The following is a 20447-nucleotide window of genomic DNA, read 5'->3' on the forward strand; positions in this document are numbered from 1 at the left end:
ATAAAACAGACTGGGCTAAAGTTTGACATGGTGGTAGCTGAGTGACTTTTACATTCTGAGCGCCACACTTTGTGCTTTGCTAAAGAATTTAGAATTATCTGTTGGGGTCGACTCCGTCATATTTCACAAACACTTTTATGTACCAACATGGTTAAACTTTGGTCAGTTTTAGAAATATTCGTCCAACCTTTCTAAGCCACAAAAACTGACTTAAATAAATCTCATAAGTGATGAGTTAGGTGTCCATAAACACACATATATTTTAAAGTGTTTGTGAACAGAAATCATTGTATTCAGTAACTTATATTTGTGCTTGTGACGTTTTTGATGAGACCAGGTTAATGAATCTAATCTGTGTTCTGTTCAGTGACAATTTGAAAAGTGTACTTATTGCAAAAAACAAACAAACAAACAAACAAACAAATACATAAATAAATATACCTCTAAATTTTTGTTGGCACTCACCTTTGTGAACTTTTAGTCTTCTCACATTCAAATTGACTGAATTACACCTTATGTTGAGACATCTGTGCTGGGTTCATATAGAGCTTCTAAATGTGTTGATTTTAGTTCACAACAACAGGTGTATTATGGATATCTCTTATGCTACAGTACGTGGTTACCTCAGATGACTTCTGATGACTTATAGAACTTGATAAAAACATTAGCAGGTGTCTTCAATGCAAGCATCACCTCAATATCCTGTTTCAACAGGAAGTGCTTTAACCTCAGTCTCATCTCAGACAAATGCAGAGGTTGAACATTATATTTCTAGTTTTCTTCTTTAAAGTTAATCAAAATTCTAAATGTCATCCTGAAACTATAAGATTTTTTTCCCTGTAAATTCTGATGCATTACTAAATGACACTTTTACAGTTCCAGGATGCAAAACATTGCACAACTATTATGCTTTTTATTTAATTATGAGAAAGCAGAAGAACACAACATAAGCTAAGATCTAATATCCCACAGGTCAGTAGCTTTAAAATGATTTTCAAATGTGTTTCCACTGAGGTGACGCTTGCATTTCCAAAACAAACACCTGAATCWGATTAAATCTCCTAATTAGTCTTCAGTTAAAAAAGAAAGTGCTCACAGCTTGGAAAGCTGTTACACAAACAGACTGACATGAATCGTGGCTCCAGCCTGAGACATGTCAGTTAAAACAAAGGAGAAGATTATGAAACTTCTTTAAGAAGCTAAAAATCACAGAATGTTGCACACATGTTAGTTGATCTCAGTCGGCCGAGCCTAAATCTGGGACCAAGTACAAACAAAATAGGAAGGTTGTATAAGGAGAACAAATTGTCAAAATTCAAAACTTTGTCTTTGTCAGAATTGCCAGAAATTCACAGATTCTTCTCCTGTATGTCAGGTGAAGGCATGTGTTGACGGTACATCCTCAATGAACGCCAAAGTTGAAAAAAATTTTTTTTTTTATTCCATAAGTTGAACGTTTGTTTGGTGATGACCATCTTTCAACATGATATGCATCTTGCCTCAGGGCAAAGAACAAAACCTTCCCTTCAAGGAACAAATAAGAGATATTTGGCTTTCAGGTGAAATTTCAGGATAAGCATGTAATGCAGTATAATCTTTGCAGGTGAACTTAATGTGACCTTGTCTAAACCTTGGAATTAAAATGTTCAACTGTTCAATGTTTCAGTACGTTTTGCACAACTTGCTGTTCTCTAACAGCAAAAATCACAATTTTTGATCCTTGAATTGACCATTTCCTGGTTCAACCAGAATTTGTTAAGCAGTCCTCATCATGCTGTTCACATCACGAGACCAAGACGACACAGAATRATGTCAAATATCCCTCACTTTTACTGTATGCCAATGTGTGACCTGCAAATAGTGCAGATCTCAATCTCAGGTGGAAATAGAAGAAAAGGGTCCACGAGAAGATTTCAAACTGCAAAGCTGATCTGGTGACAGCAATGAGAAGCAAACTAATGAATAGTTTGTTTGGTTCAGGCTTCTGGGAATTTAAGATGTTAAAAACAAATAAAACTGTTTTTTTTTCTCACAAGTCTGTATGTTATTCCTTGTCATTGAAGGATTCCATCATTTGTTTCCTCTACTTGATCTGAAACGAATAATTGCGACTGACTACAAGAATTATATTTCTTTCTTTTTTATTGTTTCTTRATGCTAGAATCTTTGTGGCATGTTTGTGATTTATTACCTTTAAAACAAAACTATGAACATCCTCCAAGAACGGTGATCTCATGTTTTTGCCAGTGATCATAGAAACATAGAAAATGTATCATTTTTTTCTAACTTGGATTTCCTAAGTTATAATTGCACTTAAAACAATTCCAGTTCATCRTGTGTCTCCACAGGCCGACCCGGTTGAAGCGGTGCAGGTTTTGTGGGGGTAGATGCAGCCTGCAGGACCGCATCAAGCCTGGCTGTTCGTGTCAGCTGGCTGTGTTCAAGTGTCAGCTCGGTTCTCCGGATCAGCTCGCCCTTCAATGGCACCACCTCCCTTTTAATCCCCGCCTGTCATTTTCGCTGCATTCACAGCTCGGCCCTTTAGAGCAGCAGACTTCTCGCAGCACAACCCTCCCTCTCCTCCTTTCACGTTTCCTCCGCTTCAAGCAAGGATGTTTGGCTCCTGTTTTAAATACGGTTAAATGTTTAATCAAAGCGTCATGCTGTTTTTATAACAAGAAGTGAAATTAGGAACAACATTTAACAAAAAAGGCATTAATGATAAATATAAATGTATTCAACCGTGACTGACTTCTAGTGTTTTCAGCTATGTTTACTTAAGTGTCTTTAATGAGACTGAACGCTGCGCCAAGAGAAACACAAAGCAGCTAAATTATATCATTTCGCAACATTTTTATTCCTTCCCTCTCCAGCATGTTAATGTGCATTCCTGCCTCAGTTCAGCTCCCATGACAACTCCTGGATTTTCCTTGCACGCAGGAACTTTATTGAGTCTGTACTGAGGAAACTGGTCGAGACACCTCAGGCTATTTGGTGCACACAAGTCGTTACGGACTAGGCTGTGATGTTTAGATCACATTTCTTTTATATGATGTTTTTTGTTTGATAAAAAATTAAATGTGCAGACATTTTTGTGTTTTTCTTTCTATTTATTTATTTATTTAGAAAAATGAATGCTTTCACAAGACTTTTTTTTGAGAATTTTACATCTACTGTGAGGGTCTCTTATATTGTGCACTTGATGAATAATAATATCTGTGGAAAAGGCTTCGTGCTTCATCAGACTTGTTTCCAGATGTTAGGTTGTCAGTTCTGATGTAATATTTACAGAAAAGCAGCAAAGATCCCCCTCTTCTCCCCCACCACCTCGCCGTTATGTTACCATGTGTTCATAATTTATTCATTTTCGACAACAGATCTTGATTCTGAATGTTGAAATAACAAGAAGCATGATTTCCAAAAATATGTCGTTCACAAGAAGAGCAGAAAACATGATTAGTGATGCACCAATCCCGGTTTTCTAAATAGATTTTTTTTTGTTGCTTTTTTATGTTCTTGCAAAGCTCTGACCTAACTGCTGCTCTTTTAGGAGTTAAACTAAAACTGTTTTCTACCTTCTTGTGAAACTAAAAAAACCTGTTACTTGCTGTTAGTGGATTCCTAAGAACACTTCAGGTTACTAGAGGTTTTTGTACAAACAAAATCCACAAGTAAAGGAATTTTAAAACATCTTTTATAAACCATTTTCACCTCCAAAGCAAAGAAGTCAGGGCTGCCAAACTCAGGTCCTTGAGGGCCCCCCATCCTGCATGTTTTCCTTGTTTCTCTGCTCCAACACACCTGATTCAAAGATTCACCGGTTGTACCGCTTCCAATTCTGTAAAAGCCTGTTAATCCTTCAGTCATGCAAATTAGGTGGAGTCTGACATCTGTGGTATAAGTAATGCAGCAACTGGAGAAACACTTCACACGACAAACTCTAAAACCTAAAATAAGATGAAATTTTGAAAAAAGAAGAAAGAAAAATTCTTTGATTAGAAAAATTCTTTGATTAGACAGCATTAGAACAGGCTATGGGCGGCTGAAGCAGAGTGGTTAGTAAGTAAGTAAGTAAGTAAGTAAGTAAGTAAGTAAGTAAGTAGGTAGGTAGGTAGGTCAGTAAAGTTTTATTTATAAAGCACCTTTCACAGAAATATATTCACAAGGTGCCGCACAATCATTAACAATATAATAATGGTGAAGAGATAAATGTAAAACAGAAAACATAATAAAAACATAAGCATAGTTGTAACTCAAACACAAGGTCAATGCAGGGCAAAATATACAATAATACACAAAACATAATGAATGTGGGAGAGAAAAATATGGCGTATGTTCAATAATAGAAAAACACAGATTGGCAAGCATTCACTATAAATGTAGGCTGGCATTTATGGTGAGAAAATGGTTAGCTAAACGCTTGAGTGAAAAAGTTAGGGGAGTTTTAGGTCTCAGCCGTCTCAGTCGTTGTGTCATTGGGAAAGACACTTCACCCACCTTGCCTGCTGATGGTGGTCCGAGGGTCCAGTGATGCCAGTGCTTCTGTCAGTGTGCCCCAGGGCAGCTGTGGCTGGAGCTTACCACCATCAGTGTGTGAAGGGGTCAATGTCTGAAGTATAAGATGCCATAGGGTCCATGGACTTGATCAGGCTCTATATAAGTTCATGTCATTTACCATTTTACCATTTACAGATAAAGCACTTTATTATATTCTGGTCGTAAATATCAGAACATTAGGTTGCTTGCAGGGATAGTTAGAATAGTTTAATTTTGATGTAATATATACTGTAGATACATATGCATAGGTAAAGATATAGGCCTACATGCACATTATTTATGCTGCTTCTAAATTTTCAATTTTGCAGTGGGTTCAAAATCACATTGCCCCAGCAGAGCACATTTGCAAACATTTAAAGCTACATTTGCTGAAATGAAAACCACAGCGAGTGTGCAAAATTTGTATTGCTGGCTGTTCTGTGTGGCGAATRTTCAATATGTCAATTGGTTCAGATTCCCAGCTGCTCTGGCAGCTCCATTAGCCATTTAAGAGCTTCTGCAGTGATGGCAGATGGCTGATTTAGTCAATGTTGCTTTAGATAGCTCTGTCAAGATGACAAGGTGAGTGTTTCTGAAAACAAAATGGAATTGACCTTTGAACCTCCAGCCACTCAGCTGTGATAAAAATGCTGACACGTCGGACTTTCATCCCTGCGAGGATCTGGAACGTGCAGGCTCTCCGCTCGCTCCGGCCCACCGTGTATTATCTGCTTTCTTTAACAGCCGGCTAATTAAATCACACATCATAAATTCACCACTCCAAACATCTGCGCTTCTGTCTGCACGTGTATCTTTAAAACACACCCAAGAGTTGGAGCTACGCCTGCTGTTGCCTGCCAAAGAAATTAGGCAGTGAATCTAAACTTTAATTGTGTGTCTATAAGCGCTCGCAACCCATGAATATTTGTGGCCAGGGTGCTGCAATTTGAATAAGGCCAGTCGAGATTCCTGGCAGTGAGATTGCACTGTGATTAAGTGCAGTTCACGTGGTTTACAGCTGTCTTCTCCGGAGGGAATTACCTCCTAATATTTACAATGAGGCCAGTGTCGAGTATTTGGTGACTGCTGTGAGCTCACAAGAGCCAAAAACAAGACTGGAGCCTTTTCTACAACTCTGCCATTTTCCAGCAATTTGCATAAACTCTCTTTTTTAATCTTTTTGTGTACAATCAGACAGTTTGTTTGTAGCTGCTTAGATGCAGAGATCATTTGTGAGCAGCAGAAAATTACAGCTGTTATTTCTATGTAACAACATAATTAGATGTAAATGTATAATATGTAAAGTAAAGCTGGAGAGTTGTTGGTAAATTAAAGACAACACTGTCTCATTAAATACTGTGCTGCAATCCTGGCTTTACACTTTGACATGTTGTGTTAATGATGTGATACAGTGTTTGCAGAAACATTTGGACAGCTGCGCAGCATAGAGAATGTGGACGTGCTGCAGAGATTTGTCTGTAAATACTCTTGGACTCAGCGCACTGGTAATATACTGCTTCTCATAAAACCCCTTTGTCAGAGGCTGGAAAATCATTAAATGAAGCATCCAACTCTCCAAGTCGGCTAAAGTGCCTACAGCTGTGCTCAAAAAAAGCAATTCTCTTTCATCACTGTCTAATGGTGAGTTAATATCGTCAGTGGTGGAGTAAATTCAACCGCTTCTGACACAAAGTGCTCTCCGTTGCAGCGTTATCCTGCTGGAAATAATATTGGAGTTACGCAGGAAGGAAAAAATGATAGGAACAATTTTCATGTTTACTTAGTGAGCGTTTAGGTTATTGATCAACTCAACATGCTGCTTCAAGTACTGTGATTCTGTTTCTTACTGAACACAAGTCAGTCAGTGCCATTGCAATTCCTTGTGTTCACATTTAAAACCAGTGTCACTGTAACAACTTTACACTTGTGAGATGTAATATTTAGTATACATAACTTCTTAGGATATCCTTTATTAAAATTATTTTTTCTTGAAATAAGAAAACTCCTCTGTTTAATTTACAAAGTGGACTTGACCATTAATTGTCCAGGCTTTAAGAGGGTGTTTGGAAGTATTTATTTGGGCTTTATCTTGTTTTCAGTCCAACAATACAACATAATTGTGCAGAACGTGAGTAAACATTTAGTTAAAAATCAACAGATTCTTCCTCGTACTTTGCTTTCGAGCTTTTTTCATCATACAAGTTGCAAACAGCCTGCTTTTATAATAGTTTCACATTAAGTAAAATATTAGTATGCTATTTTTAAAAAGTTTGAAAAGAGTTATTTGATGATTTTGAGTCTTTTATTCTGTGAATTTGCTACTTGATGATTGCTAATATTGACCAAGATTGCTACTGAGCACTCTTGAGTGAAACTGTGTTATAACAATGAATATATATATATATATATATATATAATTTAAAAAACAAAACACATTCACATACAACAATAAATAAAAATTAAGCAGAAGATGTTCTGCTGCCTTTGCAAGCGCAGATTCTGTTAAATTTGTGCCTACACTGTTGCGAGCACAATAGCGCAGTATATATATATAAGTATATATATATATAATATATCAAGAGAATTCCAAGAGTGTGCGAAGCAATAACCAAAGCAAAATATGGCTACTTTGAAGAACCTAGAATATAAGACATATTTTCAGTTGTTTCACACTTTTTTTGTTAAGGATAAAATTCCACATGTGTTAATTCATAATTTTGATACCTCCAGTGTGAATCTACAATTTTCATAGTCATGAAAATAAAGAAAACTCTTTGAATGAGAAGGTGTGTCCAACCTTATAATTAAATTAAAGGATTATAATTAAATATGAAGTCTGTATAATGCACAGCGTTATTGCAGTAACTTTAACAACAACATCATGACAAATAGTGATGTGAATAATCTATGTTCAATTGAAATTAATTAAGAAAAGTGTCTTTCTCACTCATATTAATACATTTACTGCTTCAGGGTAAAATGTGTTTGGTTGTAATAAGTATTTAGTAAATGTATCTAATAAACATTATTTGTTACAATTTAACTTTTGATGGTTGAACCCCAGGTGCAGAAATGAATGATAATGGTCAAAATAATAGGTTTCAAAAGTATTTATTAAACTAAATCAAAAGGCTGGCGTGGCAGCAAACAAGATACAGGCCTGCACGTGAACAGGAACAACAAAGTTCCGACACAGACTGAGGACACAGGACAGAATATAAAGGAGAACTAATGAGCTTAAACAAGAAACACCTGGGAGAGAAACATGAGGAGCAGGTGAGAGTGGGCGGGGCTGGAGCAAAGACAGGCAGGTGAAGGAAAACAGAAATACAGGACAGAAAACCAGAAAAGTAACCAAAATAAAACACTCATTCAGGCCGTGACATTATTTGAATTTTTATGACTTTTTTACATTTATATTGACATTAAACATGAAAACTCTACCCAGAAAGGTGTCTGACCAGGATTCAATCCAGCAACCTTCTTATTGAGAGGTATAGCATCTATACAAACTGTAGTGTACAGCTGATTCTGGATCACACCTTTGTTAAAAAATGGTTTGTCTCTAACGTTGCCTGCTGCCAAGTGCATGAAAGAGGGCAGGATGAGGGCTAGACTGATAGGCAAGTTTGCAGTAATGGGTTTTAGTAATTTGCTATGATTGTATTGTATCATAATTGGAATGAATAAATCAGAATCTGCGCATGGAAATGAGCTGTAACTGGAAAGCACAGAAATATAACTGAATGTAATTGTTGTAACATGTTGCCTCTGTGTGGTTAGATGGGTTACAGTTAACCAAATGCTGGTTTTGTTGAAATGTTGCCATTTTGAGAGTAAGTCTTGCCTCTTTTTGTTTGRAAAAAAAAAARRMMAAAMAATGCAYGTGTTTGACTGTAAAATGACATTGAAACACCAGGCATCCTAGGTAGGCACAAGGAAAACAAAATTTGGACATCAACACTCTCCCTCTGTGGTCTTTTAGTAAATGGTGATACAACAGACCTAGGATATCTGATTTAATGATTTGCACATCCCATAGTGTTATCAGCTGACTGTGGCTGAACTGTGACATCTCACCCACACGTTTTACCTTCATAAACTGCAAAGTTATCTCATCCTCATCATCCCTCTGCAGCTGTAAGAAATAAAAAATAGAAAATGATGTACTTTCTCTTTGAGGGATTCCAAATAAATTCCTGCTCATCTAAATGGGAGTCCATTTAGTTTAATGCCCCAGACACCTGAAGCATTTTATCAAAACAAAAACAGACCCCCCTCAAAAAAAAAAAAAAGACATTTTCTACTTCTCATCCTACATACCGTAATTCTCTATGCATGCATCCTAATATATGTCTGTAGGAACAGTGAATAATGCAGGATTGACCACAGACCATAATACACATTTTCTAATCGTACAGTTCAGCCCCTCCTTCCTGCTGAAGAAAATAACCCACTGCTGGCAAATTACAGCCACATTGGGCCTGCTGTGCATGAGGTGTATTAAACACCAGCTCAAGATCCTTTAAAATGAAGCCCAGCCGGCCGAACAACCTGCTTTTAATTCAGTGTGAGAAGAGAACATGTGCTTCAACATGCTGTGGGGYATGTGTCTTTCTCACTGCTTTCTTATGCCCAGGGTGGGAAAAAGACTCCTGAAGCCATCAATCAGGCTATCATTTAGAAAATGTTAAATTGGTGCATAAAGAAGTGCATTCAGTTTTTTAAAATTTAATTTTATTAATATTTTTTTTGTGGCGATGGGACCCTCTTTAGAAACCCACAGTGACAGTGGCTGAGTCGTCCCTGCTCTCAGAACACCAGCTGAAACAAGGAGAGAGAAGGATTATTAGGTRCAAACGACATCGCTGTGCTCCTGGTGAGGTCTGCTAATTAGAATAAAATGATGACATTAAAACAGAACCTGCAGTGTTTGGTTGGTTTTGTGCAATCATGGCAGATGGGGGAGTGTGTGATGTGACAGCTTTTACTTTGAATGTCAGTAGAATAATTGCAGCTTTATTAGAGCTTTGGAAAAATGAAAGAACTTGTTGTACTTAGTTTAAGGAAAGACAAATAAATGTAAGCATTTTTTAAAGTTTGTTCACTAGACTGCTGATAAATTGAGGACCGCTGCACTGGGATTGTGCTGCACCTGTTTTTTTTTCTCAATTTGTCTCCTATTCACTTTTTCTCATTGTCAAAATCACGAAGCAGAAAGTGCTAATTACTGCAAACACGGTTGTCCACAGTTGTCCTTGCTGCACAATATGAACATGACTGTCCACAAAAAGCACAGCAGGCACAAAACAACAAAACCAGAATAACGTGTAAACAGAGTTATCTCCAAGGCTTAGCAGAGTCACTGTTTAAAACTGTACGGAAATCTCACTGTAACAGAGAAAATTCATGTTCAGGATGATATTGCTAAACCAATAAGTGACACTTTGTGTTTTTAAACTTAATGTTTTGAACTTAATAAATCTAAAAAAATGTTTCCTTGGTGTTTAGCTCAGTCCATGGGGTGTGCAATTTGTCTTTTAACCACAAAAGCTGGGGACAAGGGGGTCTTATTGTTCCACAAAATAATTAATTACAATGACTAACAAATATAATATCACATTATTTTTGTTAGCCTTTGTTTGAAAAGCTGCAAAATCTACTGAAATGTTCTTCCCTCACCACTGCACCATTTGAAGACTCCTTCGATGCGGCCCACAAATGTGTCCATTTTACCCCTATTGGATCCTTCCAGCCCAGCCCAGCTCATGCATTGTGGGCCGACTACAGATTATCATTATTTATTTTTTGTTGCTTGTAATGGCAGAAGAAGCAAGAGAAAGCATAACAATTGAACGTTTCAAATGGTTGTGTTGTTGATGCTTTTGTTATTTGCATAGGCATGTTTTTAAATATTATTATTGTCAGATATCAAACAAGCTTGTATGGTGAAATAAACSTGCACAGTCTGACAGGTGTCGGCAGGGAAAAACTCAGGGTGCAGGCAAAAATTCAAAGTGCAACAAAAAGGCTTTATTAAGTAACAAAAAAGGCTGGCGATGCAGCTCAAACTTACTGAGAAGCTCAGGGAAAACACGAAGACACCACATAGGCTGAGGGGATGCAGCACAATGAACGGATAAACATTGAAGACAGGACACAGAATATAAAGGCAAACAAATTAAGCGGCAATGGGAAACACCTGGGGAGACACAAGAGGAAACAGGTGAACAAGGGCGGGGCAGGAGATAAGACAACAGGGAAGAAATGAAAAACACAGAAAAACGAAAACAAAAACACGGATTATGACACAGACACAGTCTGCTAGTTCTTCAAGTATTGCCTTTAAGCTAATTTTGTTATTTTATCATTTTCATAATACTAATTTATTAATATTTTGCTAATTTCAATCTATTTTTGCTTCTGTTTAGCATTGTCACTTTTCCTAGGAGACTGGGGTCTTCGAGGTTGACCAAGGACCCAACCCATCTAGACCGGGTAGGCCGGGTCCTTCGAAGGATGCAGCCCCTAAATCTGAACACAGCTAAATTCTGCCTTTTTCTGATATTCCTACTCCTGAGATGAGGAAACATTATGTTTCCAGGGATAATAAATATTTTATACTTCTGTTTTGCAAACAGAGCTGGTTTTTGGCACACTTCTTGCCAGAGCAGTTCTTAAACATGGCAGGGGTTTCCTTGAAATGCTTGTATATTATTCCATTTAAACACAAGATAAGTGGGGTTTGGTTGACAGCACTGTTTGAGGCACTCATTGTCTTTTAACACAGCAGTGAGTTAGAGAGGTGCTAAATTTTGTTGAATGTGGGCCTGTGTTTTTAATAAATCAGTGTTTGAGTGTGTCCTTGTCTGTGCTGCTGTACATGCTTTTGACATGTGCACCAATGAGTATACACCAAAACATGGTTATAGAACCTAATATCCATCTCATAATTGAAGAATATACATTACAACACGAGAAAAGTCACACCGATGAAGCAGCAGATAAAAAAAGTTTTAAATAAAACCATGTAAATCTTTCTCTAACCCTAGATAAGTTTTTATGGACAATAAAGTCATCATTTCCACTCTGAATATATGAATTGCCAAAGAATATTAGCCCTAAATCAAACGGAGTGTTTTAACGGCAGCTTCAAAAAAAAAAAAAAAAAAATGAAGTGACTCTGGGCCAGAGTTTGCTCCTTTTGTAGTTTCGAGATAAGCTCMGAGAATGTCTGTGAAAGTCTTATTTCTTATCTTCCACTTTTTGTTCATACTCTGCTGTGTATTCACACCTCCTCACAGAGACAAGCTCAGACTGCAGAGAGAAATGGGTCACTTTGAGACACCACTTGTAAGATAGAAAGGACACACAGAGGTGAGCAAAAGTCCTTTTTGACTGTTTGTTCCATCTTTGTGGACTCATTTTTTTACGTTTTTATCTTTTCTTTGAATAATTTCTTTGACATATGGTCTTTGACTAGATGTCTGTTGAAGAGTATAAAATATTTGTGGGAAACTGTGCTTTTGAATCAGAATGGGTACAATTTCACGGGAAGAGCAAATCACAGAATACCCATTTCTCTTTAGTCAGGGCTTTTACTCATATGGAAAGAAAAGAAAAGCTCCAACACAGTAAACTGTTGGAGCCTCAAGCTGCAGCTCTCTAAAACTCTGAAAGCATGAAAAGGGATTTATGAGGAATAAACAACACCAGGGAGAGACTGTATCTACAACGTCTGAGATAAGAAAAATAGAGGAGAAACATATGAAACAAGCATTTAAACGCTGCCATCATTAAGTGGGCTTTTTTCAAGCACATTGCATTTTCAAAGTCTCTGAACTGGAAATGTGCTCTAGGAGAACAGAGGTTAATGGCTCTTGAAGAGCAGTTTGTGTCAAAGAGACATTCAGTTCGGAACATTTGTCATGTTCAAAACTGAATGTCCATATTATACAAACTTATCGAGAAAATCTTATGGATTTTTTTCAAAAATTTTCCTTCACATTGATCAGAGCCGGCGGGCTGTTAGAAATTGAATGATGGGAAGTTTGGCTTGTCTCAGAGAGCCAGCTCTTGTTGAATGGCTCCCAAAGAAGAGCTGAATCTTTCATCTCTCAAATGGCTCTTGTTATCTGTAGCCTCATGTTTTAGCTTAACTTGGCAAATATGAATGCTATGTTTGTTGATTAACCCATTTGCATTTAATGTTCTTATGAAATGCATTATAATTGCCTAATTTTGCGTATTTGTTCTATTAGAAGAGTTTTCTTTTATTTATTATTTCAATCAAACTTGATTTAGTGTGCTGGGTTCTCCACCTGATTGCCACGTCTGTCCCCCTCTCTGTTCTCATGCAGAAATATGATCCTATATCAGGGGTCGGCAATCCTGGTCCAAAAGGGTCACTTTCCTGCATGTTTTATTTCTCTGCTCCAACACACCTCCGTCCATCTGTCCGTTTTCTGCCCCTTATCCGGGATCGAATCGCAGGGGCAGCAGCCTAAGCAGAGAGACCCAGACTTCCCTCTCCCTAGCCACTTGGACAAGCTCATCCAGGGGAATCCCAAGACGCTCCCAGGCCAGCCGAGAAACATAGTCCCTCCAGCGTGTTCTGGGCCTTCCCCTGGGCCTCCTCCCAGTGGGACATGCCCGGAACACCTCACCAGGGAGGCATCCAGGAGGCATCCTAACCAGATGCCCGAGCCACCTCAAAAAGTTATGAACAGAATCAGTGACAAAGGGCAACCTTGGCGGAGTCCAACTCTCACCGGAAACGAGTCCGACTTACTACCAGCAATGCAGACCAAGCTCTGGCACCGGTCAAACAGGGACCTAACAGCCCATTTCAATGGGCCTGGTACCCCATACTCCCAAAGTACCCCCCAAGGGACATGGTCGAACGCCTTCTCCAAGTCCACAAATCACACATAGATTGGTTGGGCAAACTCCCATGCACCCTCCAGGACTCTGCTGAGTGTGTAGAGCTGGTCCGCTGTTCCACCACCTGGACAAAAACCACACTGCTCTTCCTGAATCCGAGATTCGACTATCCAATGGACCCTCCTCTCCAGAACTCCGAATAGACCTTACCAGGGAGGCTCAGAAGTGTGATCCCCCTATAGTTGGAACACACTCTGCGGCYCCCCTTTTTAAATAGGAGGACAAYCACCCCGGTCTACCAATCCAGGGGAACTGCCCCCGATGTCCACGTGATATTGTAGAGTTGCGTCAACCAATGCAACCCCACAACATCCAGAGCCCTAAGGAACTCCGGGTGAATCTCATCCACCCCCGGCGCCTTGCCACTGAGGAGCTTTTTAACCACCTCGGTGACCTCGGCACCAAAGATTTGAGAGTCCGACYCAGGGTCCCCAGGCTCTGCTTCCTCATGGGAAGACGTGTCGGTAGGATTGAAGAGGTCCTCGAAGTATTCCACCCACCGACCCACAACATCCCGAGTTGAGGTCAGCAGCGCACCAACCCCACCATAAATGGTGTTGGTGGTGAACCCCCCCCCCCCCCCCGAGACGCCGGTTGGTGGACCAGAATCGCCTTGAAGCCATACGGAAGTCWTTTTCCATGGCCTTTCTGAACTCCTCCCATGCCAGAGTTTTTGCCTCAGCGACCACCCGAGCCGCAATCCACATGGACTGCCGATACCTTCTGGCTGCTTCCGGGGTCCCACAGGCCAAAAAGACCCGATAGGACTCATTCTTCAGCCTGACAGCATCCCTCACTGCCGCTGTCCACCAGCGGGTTTGAGGGTTGCCGCCACAACAGGCACCAACAACCTTACGGCCATAGCTCAGGTAAGCTGCCTCGACAATGGAGGCATGGAACATGGCCCACTCAGACTCGGGAGACACTGACAGACGTTCCCAGCAGACCCTCACTATAAGTTTGGGTCTGCCAGGTCTGACCGGCATCACCCCCCCACCAACGGAGCCAACTCACCACCAGGTAGTGGTCAGTTGACAGCTCCGTCCCCCCTTCACTCGAGTGCCCAAAACATGCGGCCACAGATCAGATGAAACGACAACAAAGTCGATCATCAAACTGAGGCCTAGTGTGTCCTGGTGCCAAGAGCACATGGACACCCTTATGTTTGAACATGGTGTTAGTTATGGACAATCCATGATGAGCACAGAAGTCCAGTAACAAAACCCCACTCCGGTTTAGATCGGGGGGGCCATTCCTCCCAACCACGCCTCTCCAGGTCTCACTGTCATTATCCATGTGAGCATTGAAGTCCCCAAGCAGAACGAGGGAGCCCCCGTAAGGAGCGCTCTCCAACACCCTCTCCAAGGACCCCAGAAAGGGTGGGTAATCTGAACTGCTGTTAGGTGCATGGGCACAAACAACAGTCAGGACCTGTCCCCCCTGTAGGCGGAAGGAGGCTACCCTCTCGTTCACCGGGGTGAACCCCAATGTACAGGCACCGAGATGGGGGGCAATAAGTATGCCCACTCCTGCTCGGCGCCTCTCAGCATGGGCAACTCCAGAGTGGAAGAGTGTCCAACCCTAACCAACCCCTCTCAAGGAGACTTGTTCCAGAGCCAGAGTGGTGTGTTGAGGTGAGTCCAACTATATCTAGTCGGAACCTCTCAACCTCACTCACCAGCTCAGGCTCCTTTTCCACCAGAGAGGTGACATTCCACATCCCTAGAGCCAGCTTCTGTAGCCGAGGATCGAACCACCAAGGTCCCCGCCCTCGAACAYTGCCCAATACACATGGCACCCTACCCCTACGGCCCCTCCCACAGGTGGTGAGCCCATGGGAAGGGGGACCCATTTCCCCTCTTTGGGCTGTGCCCGACCGGGCTCCATGGGTGAAAGCCCGGCCATCAGGCGCTCGCCAATGTGCCCCACCTCCAGGCCTGGCTCCAGAGTGGGGCCCCGGTGACCCGCGTCCGGGCGAGGGAACACTGACTCCGTTTATGGTACTCATCATAGGGGTCTTTGGGCTGCACTTTGTCTGATCTTTCACCTAGGACCTACCTGTTTGCCTTGGGTGACCCTACTGGGGGCATGAAGCCCCCGACAACATAACTCCTAGGATCATTGGGACACTCAAACCTCTCCACCACAATAAGGTGGCAGCTCAAGGAGAGTGTGCTCCAACACACCTGATTCAGTGATTGAAATACCTAATTATTAAGTTCTGCAAAAGCTGATGAATCACCCATTCATTCAAATCGGGTGTGTGGAGCAGAGAAGCAAGTGAATCATGCAGGATGATGGCCTTCGAGGACCAGGATGGCCCACCTATCCTAGCGTGTGATTGGTCAAAAGTCCAGTGAAAGGAAACAAAAGTGTGAGCTGGCTTTCACTTGAGCCGATGGTGTTGAAGATGACACTTCACTAAAGGGAATACATTAGTTGTCTCCTCGTCCTATCTCCTTATTACACAAACACTACATACTTTTTGTCAAAATTATTGATTTCTTAGGGTCAAACTACAGGTAAACATCCAAAGTGGTTAACGCATGAACTATATCACTACATATGACCTGTGTACATGTAACGTGGTCATACATACACAACATAAACATACCTCCTTATTTGCAACTCCCCTTCCCCTCCTTAGATTTCAATTTATTTATGGCATATCTTAGGCAACATGGTTCCAGTGTTCCATCAGTGTTTAAACAATGGTTTTATTTTTACAGTTCTTACCTTTTTGTGACTGTCTAAATCTTTTGGCTGTTGGATAAGGTCACCCTTGACTTGACTTGATCTCAATGGGGTTTTATATCTGGTCAAATAAAGGAAAATTGAATGCCTTTTCTTCTTCRTCTCAGTGGAAATGTATCTGAGTTGGTGAGTCGTTGGTTCAAAGCTCATCTTGAGCAGGAAAAAAATTAAGAGGAACGTTCCTTGTAGTTTGGTTCTCATAGTTCATTTTAAAGAGTCATTCAAAAGATTCTGATTGTTTGCGACCGTCACACCTCTGGTATGTTGTGTATGATGTTTTTACAGTTAAAGCCACAAGAGGCTCAAGTAGCACAGGTAAACATCAGCTTAGGTTGCTGCTGTGTGTATGGCTGACAATGAGAAGAGGTTGGACATAAACATTTTTCAGCCTGCAGGCTATGTCCAGGTCCACTTGAGTTGAGGTTGATGGAAAATCAGTGATCAAATCTAAATAATTTTTTATGTTTATCTTAATACTATGCTTTTATTTTGAAAGCACATGCTGTGGTGTTTAGATTGCTGTAAATCCTGCTCACTTACTGAGCTTTTTTTTTTCTACAAGATGACTGCATCAGGCTATCCTTTACTTTTAGAAAATGAAATTATTACTGGTTAAAAAATCATATTTGAACAGCTGAGTCATATTTTTCCTTTTTTTAAAGATATGCAGAAAACATTAATATTGACTTATGTGGACATATTTTACATTTTACTCAGCATTTGCCAATAATGTATTCATCTAGTTTGGCTCCAAAGTTGACATAGACATAATGTAAAAATAGAAAAAAAAAAAACTTAACAACTTTGACTCTGCTTTGACATGAATAAATAACCCAAACCAAAGCTGGTTATGCTGAGAAGACTGCAGATGCTAAAACGTGTACACATATTTGATAAATAACAGGTAAAGGCRACTGGCAGATGTATCTTGTTGAAACTCAGTGGTGTGGAAAACATTACAGCAAACAGAATATTTAGTATCCAGAGCTCAACTTACAGCAGAATACTTGACCTGGGTGCCTCGGGCGTTCTTCACAGAATGCTATTCTTTTCAGAGTAACGATTAATACATCATGCACACATACATCTCCTACAGTTGGCAGCATTGTGTTTCTTTTTACTGTTCAACTGTCTACTTTCATTTTAACATGTTCAATCAATTTGCTCTTCTGTCTCCCTTTTTTTGTGAGCCACGTAATGACTTTCAAAGCTGCCGTGGCACAGTGCTGYCACATCTGCACAGATGTTCTCAGATCTATTATCCCACATTACTTAGCACAATTGAATTACCTTATTTTAAATGGATAAGCTCTTTTATTGTGATCACATATTAATTAACAACTCACCCTGAGACAGGAACTTTGTTTCCTGTTTAAAAAAAAATCATATTTTTCCTCAGAATTTCAAGACAAATATACTAATCAGTGCAAAGTCATTATTTATTGATGATCTTTTTTGGAAGCCTGCATGTTTTAAAGTGCAGACATGACGTGCAAGAATGAGATTTGACTGAAAATCTGACCAGACTCCCATTTAYACCTGTTTAGTCCTTCTGCTTGCTGGAGCTGACTCAGCCTTGTCACACTGCCCCCTGCTTCATGGTGGTGGACTGATAAAACCCAGCTGATATCAGCAGGCAGCTGATGTCAAGAAATCCAGACAGCAGGGGCTGATAAATGAGTTTGCAGATTTTTCTGCTCTGTTTGTGCTGAAACTAATTACCAGGGAGAGTCTGTGCTCTGAAGCATCAGATACTGACAGTGAATTGGTGTATTTTTAAACAAGCGTAATGATTACAGCCTTGCAAGCAGTGTAGGTCAATCCTGGTTCCTGTGTGGCGTTTGAGAGCCTCCTTTGTCTATTTCAAAGAAATACTGGGTCATAACCACTGTGCTTATAGCTAGGAGGCGTCATTGTCCGAAACTGTTTAAGTAACGGACTCAAACCTCAGCTCAATGACATTGATTAACACTCCCTTCAGAGTGTAACCCTGTTTCTGTGGCAGATTCCTATCAGAGGACAGAGTTACAGCAAGGACAGAGGCGTTCCCTGTCTCTCCGCAGTGAATACAGCTCACTACAAAAGACTCCCATTTGAGCACAAAGTGGAAACATGGCTGCTCTCACTGCGAGGACAAGCGGCTTTCTGCCCGAAAGCGCTCCCCCTCTCGCGTGGCCTGCTCCTCCGAGAGGCCCCGGCGGAAGAGCTGCTGAGGCTGCAGCAACAGATCGGCAGGTCCCTGATGGCAGGAGCACAGCGTCCATTACCTCACAGCCATGTGAAGTCAGGTTTGCAGGGAGAGAAAGAGTCTGTTTGCTGTGGATGTGGTGTGCAGCGACGCTTGGTTCATGTATTTCTGCTCGTGTGATTCTTTGCAGGCTCCAGCTGACTGCTCTCTTTCTAATAGACCTGCTCCAAGCCCTCTCTGCCTGCGTGACCCAAGTCATCACTTATGGCTGCCTTGCTGGAGCAAAAAGGACTTGATTAATGCTGTTTAGATACACCGCCTTGGTGTTTTTATGCCACTAAATCAAGTGCCTGAGGAAAGTTTGTTAAGCAAACTAGAGGAAAATGCATGTTTTACATATTGCTTCAACATTCGTGACCAACACTTCTATTTATTTCTGAAAGTGCACAAAATAATAATCACTTGATAAGGAGACTTATTCATAACTGAAAGAAAAATGAGAATAGGTTGATGAAATAGCCTGCAAGAAGACATATTTAATGTTCCTTTTTTAGTTTATTTTCAAATTGTTTTTAAACAAATACAGAAACTTTTTTGTTTTGTTTTGTCACAAGGGCAAATAAACATTTTAACAATTTTAATTAAAAGCTTGCACTTCAACTTTCTGTCACTCTATTGCTAATATTACAAGTCTGGAGCTATCATAAAGCAGTTTTCATAAGAATTATTTGACGTTTGGTCTTGGCCAATATCACATGACTGACAGTGTGTTTACTGATAAGAAGCATCAGGATTTATAGTTATTCTGCTCGTTGGTTCAAAGCTCAGTGTCTGGGTGAAAGTATCACTAACAAAAGGTTGGAAGTTTATTTTTTAAAATAAAACTGTGATGTTATTTGATATTATTATTCTTGTTATTTTTTGTATATGAAGCAAGAATGGAAAGGAAATGACCTACAAAGCTTCAACAATTACTGTCCTCACTTCCCAAATGCTTATTGAGTGTTGTTAAAAAGAAAGGTGATGTGAAACAGAGTTAAACATGACCATGTCCCAGCTTGTTTGGAACGTGTTGCAGGCATTAAATCTAAAATGAGTGACTATTTACAAAAAGAACAATAAAGTTTTTGATTTAACCACATGAGCATTAACTATTGTCTTTGTGGTGTATTCAATGTAATACAGGTTTAAAAKTATTTGCAAATCATTCTGTTTAATGTTTTACACATTGTCCCAACTTGTGTCTCATCATGTATTTTAATGAAATGTTTAGAAAGTCATCTTTGCATGCACATCTACAGTTAATTATCTTTTGGAATCAGTTTTATTCAGACAGGTTTTACAGATAATGGGTTACATGTTGATGTGAGGGATTTGCTGTCCATCCATCATCTACATGCACTTCTTTCCTTCCAGGGTCACTGTGGTCCAAATCCTGCAGTCRCCCTGAACAGGTTGCAAGTCCATCACAGGGTCACATAGAGACAAACAGCTAAACAACTTTACTGTCTCACTCACACCTAGGGATAATTTAGAGTTACACACATTCATGGTTTTGCTCTGTGGGAGGAAACCAGAGTACCTGGAGAAAATCCACAAATGCAAACTCTACCCAGAAAGGTCACAGTGCTGGGAGTCAATCCCCCAACCTTCTTGCTGAGAGGCAACAGCTCTACGACCTGAGCCACCGTTCCACCCTGCTGTGTTGTGCATAACAATATTTTCAAGGTTTGAACAAACACTACTAAAGATTAACTTTGAGATGAAAGGAAGAATGGACCTTTAGWTTATAATGGATTGGTGTAGTTTAAAGGGACAATATTATGTGTTTCTCAGGCATATATTTAAATACTATGCCATAATAAAGTATCTATGTCACCTTTAGTTGTTATTAAAATGCTGTTTTTATGTTTAAATAGAAAATAAACTTCTCATCACTTCCTCTTCTAAATGCCTTAAAATTGGCCTCTGTCTCTTTAAGAACCGCCTTCTACTTCCGTTTTTCCCATTTTGGAGTGTGTGTGTG

At 40.1% G+C, this 20447-nt stretch overlaps 1 long non-coding RNA gene across 1 annotated transcript; it reads left to right on the forward strand.

Moving 5' to 3' along the window:
• Nucleotides 1-11868: 11868 nt before the first annotated feature.
• On the forward strand, nucleotides 11869-19572 carry LOC106527880 (uncharacterized). Its single transcript, XR_001311436.1, has 3 exons — nucleotides 11869-11913; nucleotides 18239-18521; nucleotides 18612-19572. It is a non-coding gene; the product is annotated as an uncharacterized LOC106527880 (long non-coding RNA).
• The last annotated feature ends 875 nt before the right edge of the window (nucleotides 19573-20447 follow it).

The sequence above is a fragment of the Austrofundulus limnaeus genome, unplaced genomic scaffold (assembly GCF_001266775.1).
Source record: "Austrofundulus limnaeus strain Quisiro unplaced genomic scaffold, Austrofundulus_limnaeus-1.0 Scaffold347, whole genome shotgun sequence".
Classification (NCBI taxonomy): Eukaryota; Metazoa; Chordata; class Actinopteri; order Cyprinodontiformes; family Rivulidae; genus Austrofundulus; species Austrofundulus limnaeus.